The 23,388-nt window shown below is 47.3% G+C and overlaps 1 long non-coding RNA gene across 1 annotated transcript in view; it reads right to left on the reverse strand.

Moving 5' to 3' along the window:
• Positions 1 to 19,692, reverse strand: part of LOC127906250 (uncharacterized) — a 38,770-nt gene extending 19,078 nt beyond the window's left edge. Inside the window, exons 1-2 of the long non-coding RNA XR_008060670.1 lie at positions 19,497 to 19,692; positions 18,995 to 19,117 (exon numbers count right to left, since the gene is read on the reverse strand). This is a non-coding gene — a long non-coding RNA (uncharacterized LOC127906250). The remainder of the gene's footprint in view (positions 1 to 18,994; positions 19,118 to 19,496) is intronic.
• Positions 19,693 to 23,388: the final 3,696 nt, after the last annotated feature.

Consider the following 23,388-nt stretch of genomic DNA (forward strand, 5'->3'; position numbering starts at 1 on the left):
ACTGTGCCAACCATAGTGATCTTCCTCTTCAGGAGATGCTGGCTGAGTTCATAAGAGGTGAAGAAATTGTCACACGTGACATTGTGCCTCCTCAGTCCATTTGTCCCATCAAGTACAACCCGCATCCCCTGGTTCTTCTCCGAGCCTCCACTGGTCGGCTTCCCCGTGTAGACTTGCATCTTCCAAGCGCAGCTGGATGGTGCGTCACAGGCCACCCATAGCTTGATGCCATACTTTGCTGGCTTGCTGGGCATATACTGCCGGAAAGGACAGCGACCTTATGACAAGAGAGTTTACTGTCAGTAATTAGTATCCGTGTCACAGAAAACAATCAGATGAATCAATGATATTACAGCAATACATAATAAAATGAACAGTGAAAATCACTTACATTACAGATATGAAAGTAAAAATGTCCATCTGAATGGAACCAGTTGCTCAGTCACTGTTACTTCAGGCCCAGGGTTGTAGAGGTATGGCAGACGCTCCACCCACGTCTCCCAGACCTCTCTTATGGCCGCCAGTTTGTCTCTCACATGTCTTGCAGGTCTTGACTCACAGTTAACAAATCGTAGCGTTCATGAGAAAGTGTGAAAGACTTTCAGTGGCATCGTGGCACGGAAAATCGCCGTTCCACTCTCTGCATCCCAGAGACTACACATAGCCTCGCCTCGGGACCTATACACACCCGATTAAATTAGCAGCCCTATGTAGACACGCAGGTAAATTTCATCTATCATTTTCCAGTTGTCTCCATGTTTACGGAAACCTTCCAAATTTGGCATCTCCAGGATGATTTTTTCGATGGCTGGTGTGATGAACATGTAGAATGTTAAGGCGATGTCCTGGGCAACTACATGTCTTGTGGGCCCTGAGGTCATCCTTATGACATTTTGTGCTGCCATCCTGCTCTGGTTCTCTCTTTCAGCTTGGAGGATTTCTTCATCTGAAGATGATGCATCGTGCTCTGGGTTGAATTCTTCCCCATCTTCTTCTTCAGAAACCTCCTCCTCTTCTAAATCATTGTTCTCTCGTTCCTCCTGGACATCTGAAAAAATCAGATCTACGAACTGTTGGCCACTGAAACGTGCACTCATGGTCATCCAACTTTTTCAAGAAAATAAATGGCCTGCTCTCCAGGAAAGACCTCAAGAGTCAAATTGACTGTTTTACACTACACTTATAAAGCTGGAGGTCTTGGACTACCTCAGATGAATATGTATTACTGGGCTTCACAACTGTGTTCACTTCAACAATGGACAGCAGACTATCCTTGTGCATGAAGCCATACATGTAATACCTTATGAATATATTCACTACTTCAGGTCCAAGGCATTGAATAAAAAACAGACAATCCAATGATTCTCAATTCCATTAGTATTTGGGAAAATGTAGATACATTAATGAGGTGGAAAGAACTAATATCGCCAGGCACCCCTATTTGGAATACCTTTTAGTCCCTAAGATCAGAAATCGTATTTAATCGCAACAGAATCTGGATGAACCAAAAGCTTTTACCATAGAAAAAATACTGAAAGAAGCTGCTACGCCAAAGAAGTGAATTACCAAGTTATATCAAGGGTTGATTGAAACTCTGCCTGGTGGTTCAGAACCTAAAAGGTAAACATGGGAAACAGATCTAAAGGAAGAAATTGAGGAGAACCATTGGTCACAGAGATGCTCATACCTGCTCCTTCTACCTAAGACATAAACTACTGCAATCTAACCTAACTCATTGGACTTAGTATACGCGATTTGCCGGGTCATGTTTCGGACGACGCATGACTCAACCTTTGCCTCTCCCAAGCCCATTGGGGAGTTGCAGCAATGAGACAAGATTGTAATTGGATATCCCAAAATTGGGGAGGAAAATGCAACAACAAAAAAATATATATACCGTACCAGTCAAAAGTTTGGACACACCTACTCATTCCAGAGTTTTTCTTTATTTTTGCTATTTTCTACATTGTAGAAACATTTTGAAATAACACATATGGAATCATGTAGTAAATAAGAAAGTGTTATATTATATATATTTATATTTGAGATTCTTCAAAGTAGCCACCCTTTGCCTTGATGACAGCTTCACACACTCTTGGCATTCTCTCAACCTGCTTCACCTGGAATACTTTTCCAACAGTTTTGAAGGAGTTCCCACATATGCTGAGCACTTTTTGACTGCTTTTCCTTTACTCTGTGGTCCAACTCATCCAAAACCATCTCAATTGGATTGATGTCGGGTGATTGTGGAGGCTAGGTCATCTGATGCAGCACTCAATCACTCTCCTACTTGGTCAAATAGCTCTTACACAGCCTGGCGGTGTGTTGGGTCACTGACCTGTTGAAAAACAAACGATAGTTCACTTTAATATTTTGCTCAATAAAAAATAAATGTGTGTCCATGATTAATACCTAAGCAGATTAATTTCCATCTGTCCGATCTGTGTTTGGAGGTCAAAACAGTTAACCCAAACTACGATAGAAGTGTTATTAAAAGGCTTATTGAAACATAACCTATCATTTTTCCGTTCTCACAACATTAATAAAACCTCCCAGGAAAACCATGTTTTCAAAACCTCCCTGTAACCTAAAAATGTGAGTTCCTAGAACAGGCAACCTATGGCTTCATTCCCAGAATCAGTGGGAAACCAAAAACGTAGGTTCCCACAATACCCAAGGAACCAAATGTGCTAGCTGGGTTAGCACTTTACGGATCATTCATCCTTCACACAAACTAATTCCCAAATGTATTGGCTCTGGAAAAGGGAGCGCTGATTCCGTGAGCCGAGCAGCGGATAAGCATGTCCTCTACAACTCACTGCCCTATTTATTAGACTGGTGCACAGTGAGAAACTGTAAAAGGCAACATGACCCCTGACCTCTCAGAAAGAGAGATGGAGGGAACGAGAGGGTGAGAGAGATATGGAGAGAACGGGAGGGTGATAGAGAGATATGGAGAGAACGGGAGGGTGATAGAGAGATATGGAGAGAATGAAAGGGAGAGAGAGAAAAAGGAGTGAATAGAGAGAAAGGTGTGAGAGAGAAAAGAGGCAGAGAGAGGGGAGAGACAAAGAAAGAGAGAGAGAGAGAGGCAGAAAGAGAGAGAAGGGTAGAGAGAAAAAATTAACATAAGGAAATAATGGCCCTAACCCAGGAGCAGGCCGTGTATTTTATGGTCGCCTAACAAAGGCAACATGTCTGGCTCTGGAGGGGGCATGTAACATACATACATTATTTATTTATTCCTTGAATCACTTATTTTTCATGTTTCAATGTTTTTTAAATGGGGATAAAAGCATTTTAAGTACTAACTTTTTTTGTTTCGTCATTATTATGATTTTTTTCTGAAGCAAACATGGATGTTTGATGTGGCTTTTCTGCATATGGTTGATATGTGGCTTTTACTGTAATGAGTATGTTGTGCTTGTGGCCCACTTATGTACAGGAAGAATAGCTGAGGGTTGTCAAAGCTGAGGGTTGTGAAAGTGACTTTGCAGTTTGCTACAATGAATATAAAGATCTGAACTGCAACACTATCAACTAAATGAAGTTATTCAAGAGTTACTGCATGGAGATTGAGGATAGTACTGGGAAGGGGATGCCTGGGTGTACTGGGAATGCCTGTCTGTACACATCAGAGATTTACAGCTCATCTTGGATAGCTAGTAATGACAGTGCAGAGCAACTTGAAGACATAAACGTTGTGAACACATGCGGACATTAGGTTTACATCCATGGAGACCACATCACCCCAGGGTGATTCAACCAAATTCAGCTCCTTCCTCGAGCAGAGTAGCAGCGGTCCCTTTGGTATTACAGCTTCATAATCTGCATCCACCCGTCTCTTCTAGAGGGTTCCAGAGGCCCCCACCCGTCTCTTCTAGAGGGTTCCAGAGGCCCCCACCCATCTCTTCTAGAGGGTACCAGAGGCCCCCACCCATCTCTTCTAGAGGCTTTCAGAGGCCCCCACCCATCTCTTCTAGAGGGTTCCAGAGGCCCCCACCCATCTCTTCTAGAGGGTTCCAGAGGCCCCCACCCATCTCTTCTAGAGGGTTCCAGAGGCCCCCACCCATCTCTTCTAGAGGGTTCCAGAGGCCCCCACCCATCTCTTCTAGAGGGTTCCAGAGGCCCCCACCCATCTCATCTAGAGGCTTTCAGAGGCCCCCACCCGTCTCTCCGAGAGGGTTCCAGAGGCCCCCACCCATTTCTTCTAGAGGGTTCCAGAGTCCCCCACCCACCTCTTCGAGAGGGTTCCAGAGGCCCCCACCCATCTATCCTAGAGGGACCATCTCTCTGATGGAAGGAGGAGGGCTTGGTGATGGTAGGGAGCAGGAAGGGAGCATTGTCCTGGGGGAGGAGGAGGAGGGGCAGGTGAGAGCACTGTCCTAGAGAAGGAGGGGTAGGAGGGGTAGGAGGAGGAGGAGGAGGAGGAGGGAGCACTGTCCTGGAGGAGGAGGAGGAGGAGGAGGAGGAGGAGTAGGAGGAAGAGGAGAACTTGGCAGTGGAAGGTAGCAGCGAGACACCAAGGAGGGAACATTGTCCTGGAGGAGCTGGCACGGTCGATGATGAGTCTAAGAAGCTTGTTTTTAAATCAGCGGTATGGTCGAGGAGGGACAATTCCTCAGTGACATGTTGTATCATATCCTAAGTGCAACATCCTCTCTGCAGAATAAATAAAAGAGCCGCCTGTGATCAGGGGTAGATATATGATCCCCTCTCTTGGCTGAAGTGAGCCTCTGGTGACGTGTGTCGGCTCCCAGCAAGCTTCGCTCGCTTCGTGGAGAAGGGCAGATAAATTCTCTGTTTGTTTTGTTTAACGTGACAGCAGGAAGGAGAGCAGATTAACAAGCACCGGGCCCTAGGCACCCAGGCACATGTTGATTGCACAACCAGGCAACTACTCTGACACACACACACACACATGCATGTACAGTACGCACACACACACACACACACACACACACACGCGCACAAACACACACACACTTCTACACCTATTAATTTCACATCCGTATCAACATAACAAGGAAACCCTCCAATCACCCACAGTAGCACACACATGTATTAGTCTCAAGCATGTCGCTGGTACACCATAGCGAAGCTGGTATAATAGCTATACCTACATTTTAGAAAAACAGGGTGATTAATACAAACAGACATATACTGTTAAGCTCAGGGAGACAGTTGCAGTCTGAAGACAACATCTCCATCTACGATCATAGGGGTAACTAAGTGGAGTGAGACTCAGAACTGGAATGGGGAGGGTTGCAGGGCAGAGGGTTGCAGGGCTGCAGCGTACAGCCACAGTCAAACATCTTCTCCAGGTGGAGTGTCTGCTATTATATTAGGCTGTTCCCGGACAAGATTTGTCCTGTGCTGAAATATTGTTCCTGTGATTTACTGACCCACAGGCCCCATGTGGAGATGTGCTGGAGCTTGGGAGGTGGATAGGTGAAGAGTGAGGGAGAGAGAGATAGCAAGAGATAGAGAGAGAGAGGTGGAAAGAGGTGTAGAGGGAGGGAGAGAGAGGTGGAGGAGAGAGAGAGAGAGAGAGAGAGAGAGAGAGAGAGAGAGAGAGAGAGAGAGAGAGAGAGAGAGAAAGAGGAGAGAGAGAGAGAGAGAGAGAGAGAGAGAGAGAGAGAGAGAGAGAGAGAGAGAGAGAGAGAGAGAGAGAGGTGAGAGAGAGAGAGAGAGAGAGAGAGAGAGAGAGAGAGAGTGGAAAGAGGTGTAGAGGGAGGAGAGAGAGAGAGAGTGGAGAGAGAGAGAAAGAGAGAGAGAGAGAGAGAGAGAGAGAGAGAGAGAGAGAGAGAGAGAGAGGTGGAGAGAGAGGGGTGAGAGAGAGAGGGTGGAGAGAGAGAGAGAGAGAGAGAGAGAGAGAGAGAGAGAGAGAGAGAGAGAGAGGAGAGAGAGAGAGAGAGAGAGAGAGAGAGAGAGAGAGAGGTGGAAAGAGGTGTAGAGGGAGGGAGAGAGAGAGGTGGAGAGAGAGAGAGAGAGAGAGAGAGAGAGAGAGAGAGAGAGGTGGAGAGAGGGAGAGGGAGGGGGTGGAGAGAGAAAGAGAGGTGGAGAGCGAGGCAGTGAAAGGGGTGGAGAGAGGGAGAGAGAGGTATAGAGAGAGGGTGAGAGAGGGAGAGAGAGAGGTGGAGAGAGGTTGAGAGAGAGGGGTGGAGAGAGAGAGGGTGAGAGAGAGAGAGAGAGAGAGAGAGAGGGGTGGAGAGAGAAAGAGAGGTGGAGAGCGAGACAGTGAGAGGGGTGGAGAGAGGGAGAGAGATGCGAGGGGAGATAGAGACAGGGGTGTAGAGAGAGGCAGAGAGAGGGAGCGAGAGAGAGGCAGAGAGAGGGGTGGCGAGAGAGGGAAAAAGAGAGGTGAAGCGAGAGGGGCCCTTACTTAAAGTACTATGAGCTGAGCATTCACATAATATTACACATGCCTATGGTGGTTCTGCCCTGATCTATCATGCATCTTATTTTGCAAGAGACTTTGAAAGATAGTACAGTTAGAAAGTTCAATGAAAATGTCAGGTACATATCATCCAGTAAAACACATCACTTCAGTTCTACTACTGGGTTTGTCAAGTACTCATCCTTCATCCTTTTCAGTGCATTGGTTGTAGACAAATACTTTTGATGCAATACAACAGTACCAGTCATATGTGATGCAGGGACAGTTAACAGTGTAACCTGGGATTTGTCATGTGTTGATTGGATATTAAATACACAGTATGGGGAGGTTGAGGGCTTGTGTATGGTTATGATGACCAGCCAAGCAGAAAGGACCCCCCACCTTACCCATTAACACGCTGTGACCTCTCACCTCTGACCCCTGACCTGCCAGAATGGATTTTTAATGGAGGCCAGACGCTAGCGCCAAGTGGGCAGGAGTTGTGGGGGCGCTTGGCTCGGCTCGACTTAGCGGACAATTCACCGCTGTCTTGGGACTCTGTGTTCACCTACTCTTTTTTTCCTCAGGAGCAAGCAGAGTGAGGGGGAGAGAGAGAGAGACAAATACTCAGAAGAGGAAGTTTACACAGCTGACTGGAGTGCTGCAGGAATATGGCTATTTATAAAGCTAGTGATCCCTTGCTAAAATTAATAAATACACACAATTGAAGGCATCCTGTTATTTTGCGGTGAGGACTGAGGAAGTTATTTTGTGGTACACTGATCATTTCGAGTAGAACACCAGGCTATAAATACTGTCAGCGCTGCACCCTCACTCCAAATGGAAAACTGTTGTGGAAGAAAAAAAAAGTGGGTTGTGAAAAATAAAACGTTTACAACTGTAAAGTCCTTCGATCTCCAGATTCACTGTCACAACTTTTCTCTGTAAGACGACACCTTGGCATTGAGAAGAAACGTGGTTCAGGCCTGTCAGGAATATATTTCAAGGGCATGTTAATATTCCAGATGCTGCTGAATGGTGAATCGCTCAGCGGATGTCTATCACATCAGCAGCATATCTCCAGCCTGCCACCAGATCCCTGTGGTGGGTCAGTCAGCCAGTCTCTCTCTGTTTGTTTAGGCTAGGCCCTGGCGGATAGGTTTTTAAATGGAGCACTAGTTTGTAATGCTCCAGTCCAATAGAGGGTCCATCCCTCCCTACTCCTCAGCAGCACTTGGCCAGTTAGCCTCCCCACTGGCAGTCTGTCTCCAGTCTACTCACTGTGGGACCCAGACACACTCCCAGAGTTCACAGGCTCCAGGAGTAAACTTAGGGCAGCATGCCCCACTGAAAGCACTGAGGAGAGGAGAGGAGAGGAGAGGGGAGGGGGGGGGGAGGGGAGGGGAGGAGAGGAGAGAGAGGAGAGGAGAGGAGAGGAGAGGAGAGGAGAGGAGAGGAGAGGAGAGGAGAGGAGAGGAGAGGAGAGGAGAGGAGAGGAGAGGAGAGGAGAAATTAGCTCTGACCATGGTTTGGAAATGTCAACGACAAGAAACGTGTAATGACTAGGCTATTGGGCTAGGCGTCTTTCCTGATTACGTGACTGACCGTCACAGGAAAAACTCCAGCGGCCTGGCTTATACCCTATAACTAGGACCCCAGAGTTGTTCCTGGTCAGGTCACACATGGTCAGGAAAAAACTCCTGGCCCTCTAATGACAGCCCCGGATTCCATCACGGATATGAGTCTCAGGTCATCTAAGGTTGTAGAAAAAGCCAGATCTTCAGATTTAGTATTTCCCTATGCACCCCTAGTTTGTCCCTTTAGTTAGAATGTCCGACAGCTCATCAGGTCACTGACCATCTTTAATCCCACCGAGACCTTCTCCGCTGTGCAATCTGGTTTCCGAGCCGGTCACGGGTGCACCTCAGCCACACTCAAGGTACTAAATGATATCATAACCGCCATCGATAAAAGACAGTACTGTGCAGCCGTCTTCATCGACCTCGCCATTTGGCTTTCGACTCTGTCAATCACCAAATTCTTATCGGCAGACTCAACAGCCTCGGTTTTCAGGGATGACTGCCTTGCCTGGTTTATAAATTACTTTGCAGACAGAGTTCAGTGTGTCAAATCAGAGGGCATGCTGCCGGTCCTCTGCAGTCTCTATGGGGGTGCCACAGGGTTCATCTCGGGCCACTCTTTTCTCTGTATATATCAATGATGTTGCTCTTTATTCCCTGATCCACCTCTACGCAGACGACACCATTCTATATTTGGCCCGTCATTGACACTGTGCTATCAAACCTCAAACGAGCTTTCAATGCAGGTTTACAGCACTCCTTCCGTGGCCTCCAACTGCTCTTCCCGAGTAAAACCAAATGCATGCTTTTCAACCTTCGCTGCCTGCACCTGCATGCCCGACTAGCATCACCACCCTGGATGGTTCCAACCTTGAATATGTGGACATCTATAAGTACCTAGGTGTCTGGCTAGACTGCAAACTCTCCTTCAGACTCACATCAAACATCTCAATCAAAAATCAAATCCAGAGTCGGCTTTCTATTCCGCAACAAAGCCTCCTTCACTCACGCTGCCATAAGCTTACCCTAGTAAAACTGACTATCCTACCGATCCTGTATTCGGCGATGTCATCTACAAAATGGCTTCCAACACTCTACTCAGCAAACTGGATGCAGTCTATCACAGTGCCATCCTTTTGTCACTAAAGCACCTTATACCACCCACCACTGCGACTTGTATGCTCTAGTCGGCTGGCCCTCACTACATATTGCTGCCAGACCCACTGGCTGGACCAGGTCATTTACAAGTCCATGCTAGGTAAAGCTCCGCCTTATCTCAGTTCACTGGTCCGATGGCAACACCCATCTGTTCCATCGATGTGGCTCCAGCAGGTGTATCTCACTGATCATCCCTAAAGCCAACACCTCATTTGGCCGCCTTTTGTTCCAGTACTCTGCTGCCTGTGAGGTTATTTTCCTGACACCACTGAAGTTGGAGACTTTTATCTCCCTCACCAACTTCAAACATCAGCTATCCGAGCAGCTAACCGATCGCTGCAGCTGTACATAGTCTATAGGTAAATAGCTCACCCTTTTTCACCTACCTCATTCCCATACTGTTTTTATACTGTTTTTATTTATTTACTTTTCTGCTCTTTTGCACACCAATATCTCTACCTGTACATGCCCATCTGATCATTTATCACTCCAGTGTTAATCTGCAAAATTGTATTATTCGCCTACCTCCTCATGCCTTTTGCACACATTGTATATAGACTGCCCATTTTTTTCTACTGTGTTATTGACTTGCTAATTGTTTACTCCATGTGTAACTCTGTGTTGTCTGTTCACACTGCTATGCTTTATCTTGGCCAGTTACCTTAGTTGCAAATGAGAACTTGTTCTCAACTAGCCTACCTGGTTAAATAAAGGTGAAATAAAAAAATAAAAATAAAAATCATTCAATCACCCCTAACTTTTAATCCAATCAGAGACAATCTATTTAGCCTGCTTGTTGTAAATCCCGCCTCCAGCCTGTGAGTTTCGGTGAAGACAGAGAACAGACAGTTTGTGATTATCCACAGAAGTAATAAGAAGACAAGTTGCAGCATGTTTAACCGTATTTGTGTGTGCATCTAAAAGTAAGCAAGAATATGTCATGTTTCTCATACTGAATGTATGCTGTCAGGGGGTGATGAAATAATCTGGTTTATTATAAAGTTGTAATTTGTAATTGCTTATGCATCGTCATTGTTAGCAACTACGTTAGCTACGTAGCCAGGCTAACTGTTTTCTATGTGTCATGCACACAGTGCATTGCAGTTATGTTTATGCTTTAGATAAAATATTTAGGTCCCTTTATTATCGTGGTCATAAAATGCAGAGTTTGTTTACATTGTACAGCCTGCTGGTAACTGCAGCAGCTTAGTAGAGATAGCAGGTTTAAGTTATGTTAGTGAGCGCTCTCCCTCTGTCCCACCATTTTCATGGTCAGTTATTTCACCTGTCCTTGCGTGCCACTTTATAATTGACCGTCTATGTTAGCATACTAGAGCTGTATTCTATGTTAGTATACTAGAGCTGTATTCTATGTTAGCATACTAGAGCTGTATTCTATGTTAGTATACTAGAGCTGTATTCTATGTTAGCATACTAGAGCTGTATTCTATGTTAGCATACTAGAGCTGTATTATATGTTAGCATACTAGGGCTGTACTGTGTAGCTGTGTATAGACTGCAGCTGTATTCTATGTTCAAATCAAAATCATCAAATCTAATTTTATTTGTCACATACACATGGTTAGCAGATGCTTTTAGTGACAAGCCAAAATTCTTCAGCCTCCTGAGGTTGAAGAGGCGCTGCTGCGCCTTCTTCACGATGCTGTCTGTGTGGGTGGACCAATTCAGTTTGTCTGTGATGTGTACGCCGAGGAACTTAAAACTTACTACCCTCTCCACTACTGTTCCATCGATGTGGATAGGGGGGTGTTCCCTCTGCTGTTTCCTAAAGTCCACAATCATCTCCTTAGTTTTGTTGATGTTGAGTGTGAGGTTATTTTCCTGACACCACACTCCGAGGGCCCTCACCTCCTCCCTGTAGGCCATCTCGTCGTTGTTGGTAATCAAGCCTACCACTGTTGTGTCGTCCGCAAACTTGATGATTGAGTTGGAGGTGTGCATGGCCACGCAGTCGTGGGTGAACAGGGAGTACAGAAGAGGGCTCAGAACGCACCCTTGTGGGGCCCCAGCATTCTCACATAGGTATTCCTCTTGTCCAGATGGGTTAGGGCAGTGTGCAGTGTGGTTGAAATTTCATCGTCTGTGGACCTATTTGGGCGGCAAGCAAATTGGAGTGGGTCTAGGGTGTCAGGTAGGGTGGAGGTGATATGGTCCTTGACTAGTCTCTCAAAGCACTTCATGATGACGGAAGTGAGTGCTACGGGGCGGTAGTCATTTTGCTCAGTTACCTTAGCTTTCTTGGGAACAGGAACAATGGTGGCCCTCTTGAAGCATGTGGGAACAACAGACTGGGATAGGGATTGATTGAATATGTCCGTAAACACACCGGCCAGCTGGTCTGCGCATGCTCTGAGGGCGTGGCTGGGGATGCCGTCTGGGCCTGCAGCCTTGCGAGGGTTAACATGTTTAAAAGTTTTACTCACCTCGGCTGCAGTGAAGGAGAGTCCGCATGTTTTCGTTTCAGTCCATGTCAGTGGCACTGTATTGTCCTCAAAGCGGGCAAAAAAGTTATTTAGTCTGCCTGGGAGCAAGACATCTTGGTCCGTGACTATGTTAGCATACTAGAGCTGTATTCTATGTTAGCATACTAGGGCTGTACTGTGTAGCTGTGTATAGACTGCAGCTGTATTCTATGTTAGCATATTAGAGCTGTATTCTATGTTAGCATACTAGGGCGGTACTGTGTAGCTGTGTATGGACTGCAGCTGTATTCTATGTTAGCATACTAGGGCTGTACTGTGTAGCTGTGTATAGACTGCAGCTGTATTCTATGTTAGCATATTAGAGCTGTATTCTATGTTAGCATACTAGAGCTGTATTCTATGTTAGCATACTAGAGCTGTATTCTATGTTAGCATACTAGGGCGGTACTGTGTGGACTGCAGCTGTATTCTATGTTAGCATACTAGAGCTGTATTCTATGTTAACATACTAGGGCGGTACTGTGTGGACTGCAGCTGTGTTCTATGTTAGCATACTAGAGCTGTATTCTATGTTAGCATACTAGAGCTGTATTCTATGTTAGCATACTAGGGCGGTACTGTGTGGACTGCAGCTGTATTCTATGTTAGCATACTAGAGCTGTATTCTATGTTAACATACTAGGGCGGTACTGTGTGGACTGCAGCTGTGTTCTATGTTAGCATACTAGAGCTGTATTCTATGTTAGCATACTAGAGCTGTATTCTATGTTAGCATACTAGGGCGGTACTGTATAGCTGTGTATAGACTGCAGCTGTATTATATGTTAGCATACTAGAGTGGCGCATCGGTCACTACAGTGCAGCGGTCACTACAGCACAGCGGTCACTACAGCACAGCGGTCACTACAGCACAGCGGCCACTACAGCACAGCGGTCACTACAGCACAGCGGTCACTACAGCACAGCGGTCACTACAGCACAGCGGTCACTACAGCACAGCGGTCACTACAGCACAGCGGTCACTACAGCACAGCGGTCACTACAGCACAGCGGTCACTACAGCACAGCGGCCACTACAGCACAGCGGTCACTACAGCACAGCGGCCACTACAGCACAGCGGTCACTACAGCACAGCGGTCACTACAGCACAGCGGTCACTACAGCACAGCGGTCACTACAGCACAGCGATCACTACAGCACAGCGGTCACTACAGCACAAAGATCACTACGGTGTCACTACAGCTTCGGGTTCAATCCCAGGCTGTGTCACATGAGTCGGCGCACAATTGGCCCAGTGCCGTCCGGGTTAGGGGAGGGTTTGGCCGGCCGGGATTTCCTTGTCTCATCGTGCTCTAGTGAGACCAGGCGCCTGCAAGCTGACTTCGGTCGTCAGTTGGACTGTGTTTCCACCGACACATTGGTGCATGTGGTTGGTCTCCCGAGTCCATAGGGGAGTTGCAGCGATGAGACAAGACTGTGACAATTGGATACCACAAGAAAAAAAAGAAAAAGAGTACCAGTGTTTGGTTGATGGTGGTGAGTTGACCAGCCAGTTAAGACACCATCCATACTGCTCTACCCTGCAGCCTTATAGTGATTCAATATCCAACCAAACAACCTAGCTTAGCTATCAGACACAGGTTTAACCCTGCCCTATTTTACAAAGGCCATTATCATTAACATATATTACACTGTTGAGCTCCATCTAATGAACCCATCTCTCCTACAGTCCCCATAAAGCTTGATTTTCCACTGCACCGCAGGTTGCGACCATCTGCCACAGTGAGGCAGACAGACTACCAGCAGTTGCTTTAAGAGGTCCACCCAGCTTGAACATTAGCAACCTTTCCCACCTCTCCCGTCACCGTCCTTGCCGCTGGCGGCCTAACCTAGGCAGCAGCGGGTAGCCTAGCTGCCGTGACCCTGGCCTGTTGCCGTGGGATATGAGCTGGAGCCAGCCACACTTGATTATGGCCTCTGAGCGGCAGGAAGTGCTGTGAGGGATTCCTGTTGGACCTGTCTCGTAGTTCCTTTTACTGCCACTTTTTTATTTACTTGTCATTCAGAGGAAAACAAGCAAGGGTTGTGCTTGTTACCATCCTCAAACCCACCACCTTTCAACCCGCCTCCTCTTCCCTCCCTCCCCCATCCTCCGTGGAGGATGATAGTGAAAACACAGGTTGGGTCAAAGGGAGATGCTGATATCATTCCTTTCAATCAGCGGGGCTTGTCCTGGGAGTTATCCCCGGGCATCGGAGCTCTCTGTTTATTCCTCTCATAGGTTTAACTCATTGGAGGACATCTTGATAAGCAAAGAGGTCTGTTTTTCAATCAAGATGTAAGATGGGAAAGAGAAAAGGTTAACCACAGAAATCATGTTGTATACACTCCTGTAATGTCTGTTAAGGCCTGAAAATAAAACTTGACTGATCAAAGTCACATTAAGCTAAAGGTTGAATTAGAGCTCACATCTACCTAGTTCGAAGCTGCTGTAACAACAAGAATCATTTAAATCAATGACAGTGGCTTACTTTATTTCCTCTCAGAATACAGATGTTGATTTGGACATGAAAAGCACTGTTTGTGTTTTGCTTAGGGAAGGACACGTGTATAATGTAAGTGGCAAACGACTCGGTCCAAGAGGCTTTACAGAGAGCATATCTCCAGTGTTCACGTGGCATCCGCCGCTATCCCAGGGTGCTCCACTTTAGGGCAATGTTTATGTGACCGGGCCGCACTCATGTGACAGATAAAGACTGGCAGAGTAAACAGGACTGGCGATACTGTGCTGATAGAGTGTTCCCATGCTTCCGCTACCTTCTATTTACCATCTGATGAAGTGGCCAATAAGCCATGTCGAGCTGTGTGCTGTGTGGGGGTTGCATGTGTGCTCGTGTGCATGTGTGCATGTGTGTGTGCGTGCATGCCTTTAAATGTGTATATGTGTGTGTGTATGCCTGTGTGTGTGTGTCTGTGCGTGGGCCTGTATTTTTGTGCAGTGTGGTGCACACTGGCCAATTGGAGCAAAAAGCCTGCTGCAGATGGGTCCCATTTCCACCTGGAGTGCAAATATTGTGAGATGGACATCAAAGTTAGAGGCAAGGTCAGACGGTGGTGCTTGTAAGGCTTCTCCCCTCTTCTCTTCTCCCCTCCTCTCTTCTCTCCTCCTCTCTTCTCTTCTCCTCTCCTTTCCTCAGGTTGAACACGTGGCCCAGGGAGACAGACGTGGATCCCCGTCCCACAAGGTAATCAGTCGTAATGAAAGCACAACCAAGCTGAGCCCAGAACATCTATTCTCATGTACAAAGAAAATAGCAATTAACATCCCAGAGTTGAACTGTGGGAAAATATCCGGTAGGACCTCCAACCACACACACTTTAATAATCACCGGAGAGCTGCTGCTGCCGAGGCACGTGGAGGGCAGGAGACAGACAGTAGTCTCAAAAACTCAAACTTATTAAAGGCTAATGTTAATTCATCCACAGTGTCTCTGGCTTTGGGCTTGGAGAGGTCTTGACTTGTATGATGCCTGAGGGATCTGAACATAGATAATGCCAGTATGCTCATACTTCAGATTTCTGATATTTTTCCCCATTGGCTACAGCAACATTAATGGAGACCGATCTACCTCCAAAATGGAACCCCATTTCCTATTTTGTGCACTACTTTTGACCAAGGCCCATAGGATAAGTATTTCACTATATAGAATGTAGGGTGCCATTCAGGATGCACTCTGATAGGAAGAGGACTTACACCACGATCCCAGCAGCCAGCGTCTCCATCATCGCAGCACTCGGTGTCGCCACATTCCATCCCCAGGCACCGGTGAATAAAGAGCCATAGCGTGAAGGAGGAGGGCTACCAGACAAAAGCTCTCACGCTTCACTGCCAGGGACACCCTGTCATGCTCTTGACCAAAGAACCATTGTGTTCTATCGGACCATGGGAATAAAGTCGATGTGCATAGGGACTTCTATGGGGGTTGTGATAAGCAGAGAGCAAGTCTTCTACTTGTTTTTGTCAGTTCTGCAGCAGGAACATAGAATAATTGACTGTAGAATTACACATGATAAAAGCTCTATTCAAACAGACAGACAGAGACAGACCGACAGACTACTAGTAGATGGAAATGTACAACCTCAGGGGGAAAAGAGAAATTCCTCATGTTGTGAGAGGACTATGGGAGGCCTATCCATGGCCGTGGTAGGCTATATATGAGCATGCAGGGAGGGAGGGAGGCAGGCCCTGAGGCCCTGACCATGGCAGCAGCATCACAGAGTGGGGAAAAGTCACAGATCAGTGTAGGAAATTGGGAATGTGAGGCATGCCAGATTAGAGGAAATCTGTGCCCCTGTAGATGAACACAATCCTCTTCCCTGGGAAAACAACTAGCCCTGCTCCAGGGGAAAGGCTCTCTCCGGCCCCAGGAGACAACGGAGACTGTGGCCACTTTAGTCGTGTTTGTTTGTTTGTTTGTTTGTTTGTTTGTTTGTTTGTTTATCCTTTATTTAACTAGGCAAGTCAGTTAAGAACAAATTCTTATTTACAATTACAGCCTAGGAACAGTGGGTTAACTGCCTTGTTCAGGGGCAGAACGACAGATTTTTACCTTGTCAGCTCGGGGAATCGATCCAGTGAGTGGGGTCATTACCAACACTCAACTACAGGCAAGTACAAGGAGAATAACAAAAAGTATCAATATACTTTAGGCTACATTCAGTATCTTGTTTGAAAGTTAAGAGTGTTAAACGTTTATTTATAAACAATTACAATACTTTAGTTAATGCATCTCCATTAAACAAATCACTTATTTTTTACTTATCTATTTTTTACACATCTATTTTTTTACTTAACACTTATTGTTCTTTAAGGGCTTGTAAGTAAGTATTTCACTGTAAGGTTGTATTTGTCGCATGTGACAAATAAAGTTGGATTTTATTTTGACTTCACAGTCCTCCAAAGCTGAAGCTGCTGATTACAACACAGGTTATAGAGAGACAGACACACTGTAGCTGGAGTAGGGTTGGTGTGTGGGGTTTAAAGGCCTTGTTCTGTCCTGTCCAAAAAGGAGGGAGAAAACAAGACAGACAAAAGTCTGCCCAACCCAGCCACCTGCCACATTCCCCGACAAGGACAGAGCCAGCGGAAGGACTATTATTCAGGAAGCCCGGGTGGCTCAGCAGAGCCTCTTAAACTCATTACCAGTGAGAGAGCCAGCACGCTTGACTTGAGCGTTTCAAAGCAGGAAGGAGCTAGCCGCCACCGTGCACATTTAGGAGGAAGTAGGGGGGTAGAAGGGGAGGTGGGGGAGGGGCGGACACGAAAGGATTAAAAACAAGCATTAAACTCGCCGGCAAGCTCCCACACCTGCCTCACCTCAGAGGTAGTGGGCGGGCGTTTTGGGTTTGGGCAGATTTCCTATGGCTTACAGAATGGGAAGAATCCCTTCTCTGAATGTGTAAGTGAGTGAGCAGAGACAAAATTAATCGTTAGAGAGGAAGAGATCGATTCTGCACAGAACTTGGTGGTGTTATTCATCCATTGCTCACAGAAGGCCAATTTGCTAAAATTATTTGATCATATGATAAACAATAAGAAATATAACTGATTATCTTCATCTTCACCATCCTCTTCTTCACTATCCACTTCTTCATTGGTTATTTACATAAACAAACACATACACACTCCCAAACTTGTAATCAAGAAATGTGCTATTGGTTGCTATTCACAGCCATAAGCCCATAACACTGATGGGTCATTCATGAAATGTGAGAGGTGAGGAACCCTGGGATATCAGTATTATCATGGATGCAGAGCCCCCTGATTTATTAACAAGGATTTCAACTGCCTATACATTTAGAAAGTTTAAAAAATACACAGCCTTTCTCTGTGTAGCATATAGTAACGCCTTTCCTGAAACTAAATGCACAGCTAAACAAAAGCACCATCATTCCACAGGCCAAGGAAGGCAGCAGGAACATGTGAAAACAGTGTCTGTGTATTTAATAATGCTCTCTTTTGTCCATGTTTTCTAAGTCATCTGTGCTAATTTAAGACCATTAAAGGCCACTCAAAGACTCCAGCTTAACCACTTAAGATCAGGACCTCTCCCATTTCCCATCTTTATCCCCCACATCAAAGATCAGAAGAGGACAGCCGGCACACCACCTCATAACCATCCATGCGAGAGGGGATCTGCAAAAATCGCCCTTTTTTCAAGTGAGGTCACTGCCAATTAGGGCTCAGCCCTGGGTCTCAATACACACAATCAACCCAGGAGGGTCTCAGCAATAAAGAGGAACCAGAGCCCAAATTCTCTCACTGATTAAACCTCTCTACTCTCTCTATACACACCCAGCATGCATGGAGTGGACCTCCAGCCCACAGGTTCTCCCTTTGTCTATTCACTACACACTGACACACTCAGCTCCAGCTCAACCCTCGCACCCCGGGTGCACCTATCCGGCATCCAGCACCTGTGCCCCTCCGCAGGGGGAGTTCCAGAGAGGAACCCCTTCAGGCACCTCACAGATGGTTCCCAAATGACACCTTCATTACCCTTCCTGGCCCTCCGCCTCACTCTCCTCCTCCGGCCAGCACTTCCTCTCAACGATGCAACACTTCACAATGACTGGCTGTTTCTCCAACACCTCAGCTTCCTGGGAGCACAGAGTAGGCTTCGATGAAAAGGCTCCCATCCACCACACCACCTCTCTTCCTGCACCAAGCACAACACATGTCAACTGTCAATCACATTATTTTATAGGCTCACTAGAATTCTACTTCCTTGTTTTTTTCTCCTCGTGCCTCTTTAGTGAAGATATCAAGAGGACACAACCCTCCTGAGCATGATGTCATGGGAGTGGAATGTGTGTACAGAGAACTAAAACAACCCCAATGGCTTTTCACTGTGTCCCACTGTAAATGTTGATCTGAGGCCAATGGAAGGATCCCAGCGGAGCCTTGATTGATAATGACCATGAATGAACTGCTCATTACAGAGTCTGTGTCTCCTTTTCCAACCTTTTAAATGGGTCAAAGTGAAATCATTAGTTCTGATAGGAAGGCAGAAAATAGATGCACCTAACATGCATGAGCAAGTGCCATTTGTATTATGTATTTGTATTTATGGATACCAATTGGCTGTTGCAAAGGCAGCAGCTACTCTTCCTGGGGGCCAGAAAAAATTAAGTTAGTTATACATTTTTTTAAACATTATAATACATTCACAACAGATTTCACAACACATTAAGTGTGTTCCCTCAGGCCCCTACTCTACTACCACATATCCACAACACAAAATCCATTTGTACGTGTGTGGCACTTGGCATGTGGCACTAGGCACTTGGCATGAGGTTTTTCAGTTTTAGAGGGAAAGGCAAAGAAATGACTGTCTCAACATATGTAACGTATCTGGAAAGCGAAGTCCACCTGGCCATGCTGCTGCTCCAGTTTCAACTGACCTGAGCCCTAGGACCATGCCCCAGGACTACCTGACATGATGACTCCTTGCTGTCCCCAGTCCACCTGGCCATACTGCTGCTCCAGTTTCAACTGTTCTGCCTTACTATTATTTGACCATGCTGGTCATTTATGAACATTTGAACATCTTGGCCATGTTCTGTTATAATCTCCACCCGGCACAGCCAGAAGAGGACTGGCCACCCCACATATGCTCTCTCTAATTCTCTCTTTCTTTCTCTCTCTCGGAGGACCTGAGCCCAAGGACCGTGCCCCAGGACGACCTGACATGATGACTCCTTGCTGTCCCCAGTCTACCTGACTGTGCTGCTGCTCCAGTTTCAATCAATCAATCAATCAATCAATCAAATTTTATTTATATAGCCCTTCGTACATCAGCTGATATCTCAAAGTGCTGTACAGAAACCCAGCCTAAAACCCCAAACAGCAAGCAATGCAGGTGTAGAAGCACCTGTTCTGCCTTGTTATTATTCGACCATGCTGGTCATTTATGAACATTTGAACATCTTGGCCATGTTCTGTTATAATCTCCACCCGGCACAGCCAGAAGAGGACTGGCCACCCCACATAGCCTGGTTCCTCTCTAGGTTTCTTCCTAGGTTTTGGCCTTTCTAGGGAGTTTTTCCTAGCCACCGTGCTTCTACACCTGCAATCTAATTTTACTGCTTGCATGGGTTACTTGATGTGGAATAGAGTTCTATGTAGTCATGGCTCTATGTAATAGTGTGCACCTCCCATAGTCTGTTCTGGACTTGGGGACTGTGAAGAGACCTCTTGTGACATGTCTTGTCGGGTATGCATGGGTGTCCGAGCTGTGTGCCAGTAGTTCAAACAGACAGCTCGGTGCATTCAACATGTCAATACCTCTCACAACAATACCGCTCACAAATACAGGTAGTGATGAAGTCACTCTCTCCTCCACTGATACTGCAGGAATTTTCAGAAGGAGTGTGGGGTGCTAAGAGGTATCTCAAAAACAAACATGTCCATATTGGGCAGTACATTACTTTTTAGGTGTCCACAAGTCTGTGCCTATACTTGCAATAACTGGGGACATGGGCTGGGAACCCTGTGCGGTGAGATGGAAGGCATGTATGGTGAGACTTTGGAATAGCCGATCCTCGGTGTCATAGAGACGGGACATCACATCGGCCTTCGTGTTGAGGGAACCTGGTCTGTAAGAGAAAGTGAACCTAAATCTGGTTTAAAAAAACATGGCCCACCTTGCCTGACTCGGTTTCAGTCTCATCGCTGCCCGGATATACTCCGGATTACGGTGGTCAGTCCAGATGAGGAAAGGTTGCTTGGCCCCCTCAAGCCAGTGTCTCCACATCTTTCAGGACCTTTACCACAGCTAACAACTTCCGGTCCCCCACATCATAGTTTCGTTCCGCCGGACGGAGCTTCTTCGAAAAGAAAGCGCAGGGGCGGAGCTTTGGTGGCGTGCCCGAGCGCTGTCATAGCACAGCTCCAACCCCAGCCTCGGATGCGTCCACCTCCACTATGAACGCCAAAGAGGGGTCTGGATGTGCCAACACGGGAGCGCTGTGATAGCACAGCTCCAACCCCAGCCTCGGATGCGTCCACCTCCACTATGAACGCCAAAGACGGGTCTGGATGTGCCAACACGGGAACGCTGTGATAGCACAGCTCCAACCCCAGCCTCGGATGCGTCCACCTCCACTATGAATGCCAAAGACGGGTCTGGATGTGCCAACACTGGAGCGCTGTGATAGCACAGCTCCAACCCCAGCCTCGGATGCGTCCACCTCCACTATGAACGCCAAAGAGGGGTCTGGATGTGCCAACACGGGAGCGTCGGTAAACAGCGCCTTCAACCGAATGAAAGCTCTGTCCTCTTAAACCTCCGGTAGTAATTGGCAAACTCTAAAAACCGCTGCACCTCCTTTACCGTGGTTGGAGCAGGCCAATTACTGAGGTCCAGTTTTGTGGGAAAAAAATGCACTCCGCGAAATGATTCTACCGCCTTAGCGATGAGAGGTAGCGGGTAACTAAACCCCACTATGATGGAATTGAGACCCCTGATAATCAATGCACGGATGCAGACCTACCTTTTTTCACAAAAAAGAAACTCGAGGAGACGGGTGACTTGGAAGGCCGAATGTACCCCTGTCCCAGAGATTCACTGACATATGTCTCCATAGCCAATGTCTCCTCCTGTGACAATGGGTACAAGTGACTCCTGGGAAGTGTAGCGTTTACCTGGAGGTTTATCGCGCAATCCCCCCGTTGATTAGGTGGTAATTTGGTCACCCTCTTCTACAGATATTCTGAGGGGATGCGCACAGTGGAAACCAGGTCTGGACTTTCCACTGACGTGGCACCGATGGAAACTCCTATACATCCACCTGAACACTCCTCTGACCACCCCTGGAGAGCCCCCTGTTTCCATGAAATCCTGGGATTGTGACTAGCCAGCCAGGGAATCCACAGCACCACTGGAAACCCTGGTGAATCGATAAGGAAGAGACTAATCCGCTCCCCCTGCGTAACAATGTCCAATGGAACCGTGGCCTCCCTGACCAGCCCTGACACTAACGGTCGGCTATCTAGGGAGTGCACTCCCCAACCCATGGGCGAGTCCGCGATCCATAAAACTCCCAGCTGCGCCTGAATCGACTAGCGCCTTATGCTGGAGAGAGGTAGAAAACATTATTTTTTTATACAAACAGGTGACCAACGGGGAGCTCTGGGTGAGTTTGGTGCTGACTCACCTGGGGTGACCGAGAAGTGTGCCCTCTCGACTCCCAGACTCCTCCGGTCCCCCTTGATGTGACCCCCCCTAACTCCATAGGTATGGGAGTGGGAGGAGGAGGACCAGGAAGTGGAACTGACAGGACCCTTTCTGAACGCCTGCGAGCAGCTAGCAGATTGTCCAGTCGGATCAACATGTCATCGAGGGAGAGAGTGACGTCCCGACAAGCTAGCTCCCTGCGGATGTCCTTCCGGAGACTACACCGGTAGTGGTCCATCAGGGCCCTGTCATTCCACCCCGCCCCAGCAACCACGGTCCGGAACTCCAGAGCAAAGTCCTGCGTGCTCCTCTTCTCCAGCTTAAGGTGTAACAGCCGTTCACCTGCGGCTCGGCCCTCTGGAGGGTGAACTCTGGGTAGTGGTCCCTGGCAGAGTCTGGGCTATTTCAAACAGCGTTGGCCCACTCCAGGGCTCTGCCCATCAGGCAGGAGACGAGGACGCTCACACTCTCCTCACCCAAAGGCGTCGGCCAAACGGTAGCCGGGTAGAGCTCGAGCTGGAGCAAAAATCCCTGGCACCCTTCAGCCGGTCCAACGAGACGGAGTGCGCTGGGTCCGGACGCTGCTGGAGGAGTGGGTTGAGTCGTCAAAGGAGGAGCTGGAGGCAAGGTAGGGAGACCACTCCTCTCCCATCGGTCCATTCTCTCCATCATTTGGTCCATCGCTGACCCGATACGATGGAGGATGGCCGTATGATAGAGGACGCGCTCCTCCATAGATGGAAGGGGGGTGGTCGTTGCTCCTGCTGACTCCATGGAATGGGGTGAGGGCTTCTGTCACGTCTTCTAGGAGTAGTGGGTGTGGAGTCAGGCGCAGAGAGCAGAGGTTTTAGGATAATCTTATAATGTATTCCGGTACAAAAACGGTCACGCCAAAAGCCAGGCGCATACAAAAGACCGGCCCAAACACAGGACCACACCATACTTCTATCCTCCTGATTCCTACTTACAAGCAAAAAATAAAGCAAGAAGTATGTACCAGTGACTTGCTCAACAGGGAAAGGGTCAGGTGACGCGGATGCTACGCTACAGGACTGTTTTGCTAGCACAGACTGGAATATGTTCCGTGATTCATCCAATGGCATTGAGGAGTATACCACCTCAGTCACCGGCTTCATCAATAAGCGCATCGACGACATCAAATCCACAGTGACCGTACGTACATATCCCAACCAGAAGCCATGGATTACAGGCAACATCCGCACCAAGCTAAAGGCAAAGCAGCCACTTTCAAAGAGTGGGACACTAATCCGGATGCTTACAAGAAATCCCGCTATGCCCTCAGACAAACAATCAAACAGGCAAAGCGTCAATGCAGGATTAAGACTGAATCCTACTACACCAGCTCTGACGCTCGTCGGCTGTGGCAGGGCTTGAAAACTATTACTGACAACAAAGGGAAACCCAGCCGTGAGCTACCCAGTGACGTGAGCCTACCAAATGAGTTAAATTCCTTTCATGCTTGCTTCGAGGGAAGCAACACTGAAGCATGCATGAGAGCATCAGCTGTTCTGCACGACTGTGTGATCACATTCTCCGTAGCCGATGAGCAAGACCTTTAAACACGTCA

The sequence above is a fragment of the Oncorhynchus keta genome, chromosome 11, assembly GCF_023373465.1.
Source record: "Oncorhynchus keta strain PuntledgeMale-10-30-2019 chromosome 11, Oket_V2, whole genome shotgun sequence".
Lineage (NCBI taxonomy): Eukaryota > Metazoa > Chordata > Actinopteri > Salmoniformes > Salmonidae > Oncorhynchus > Oncorhynchus keta.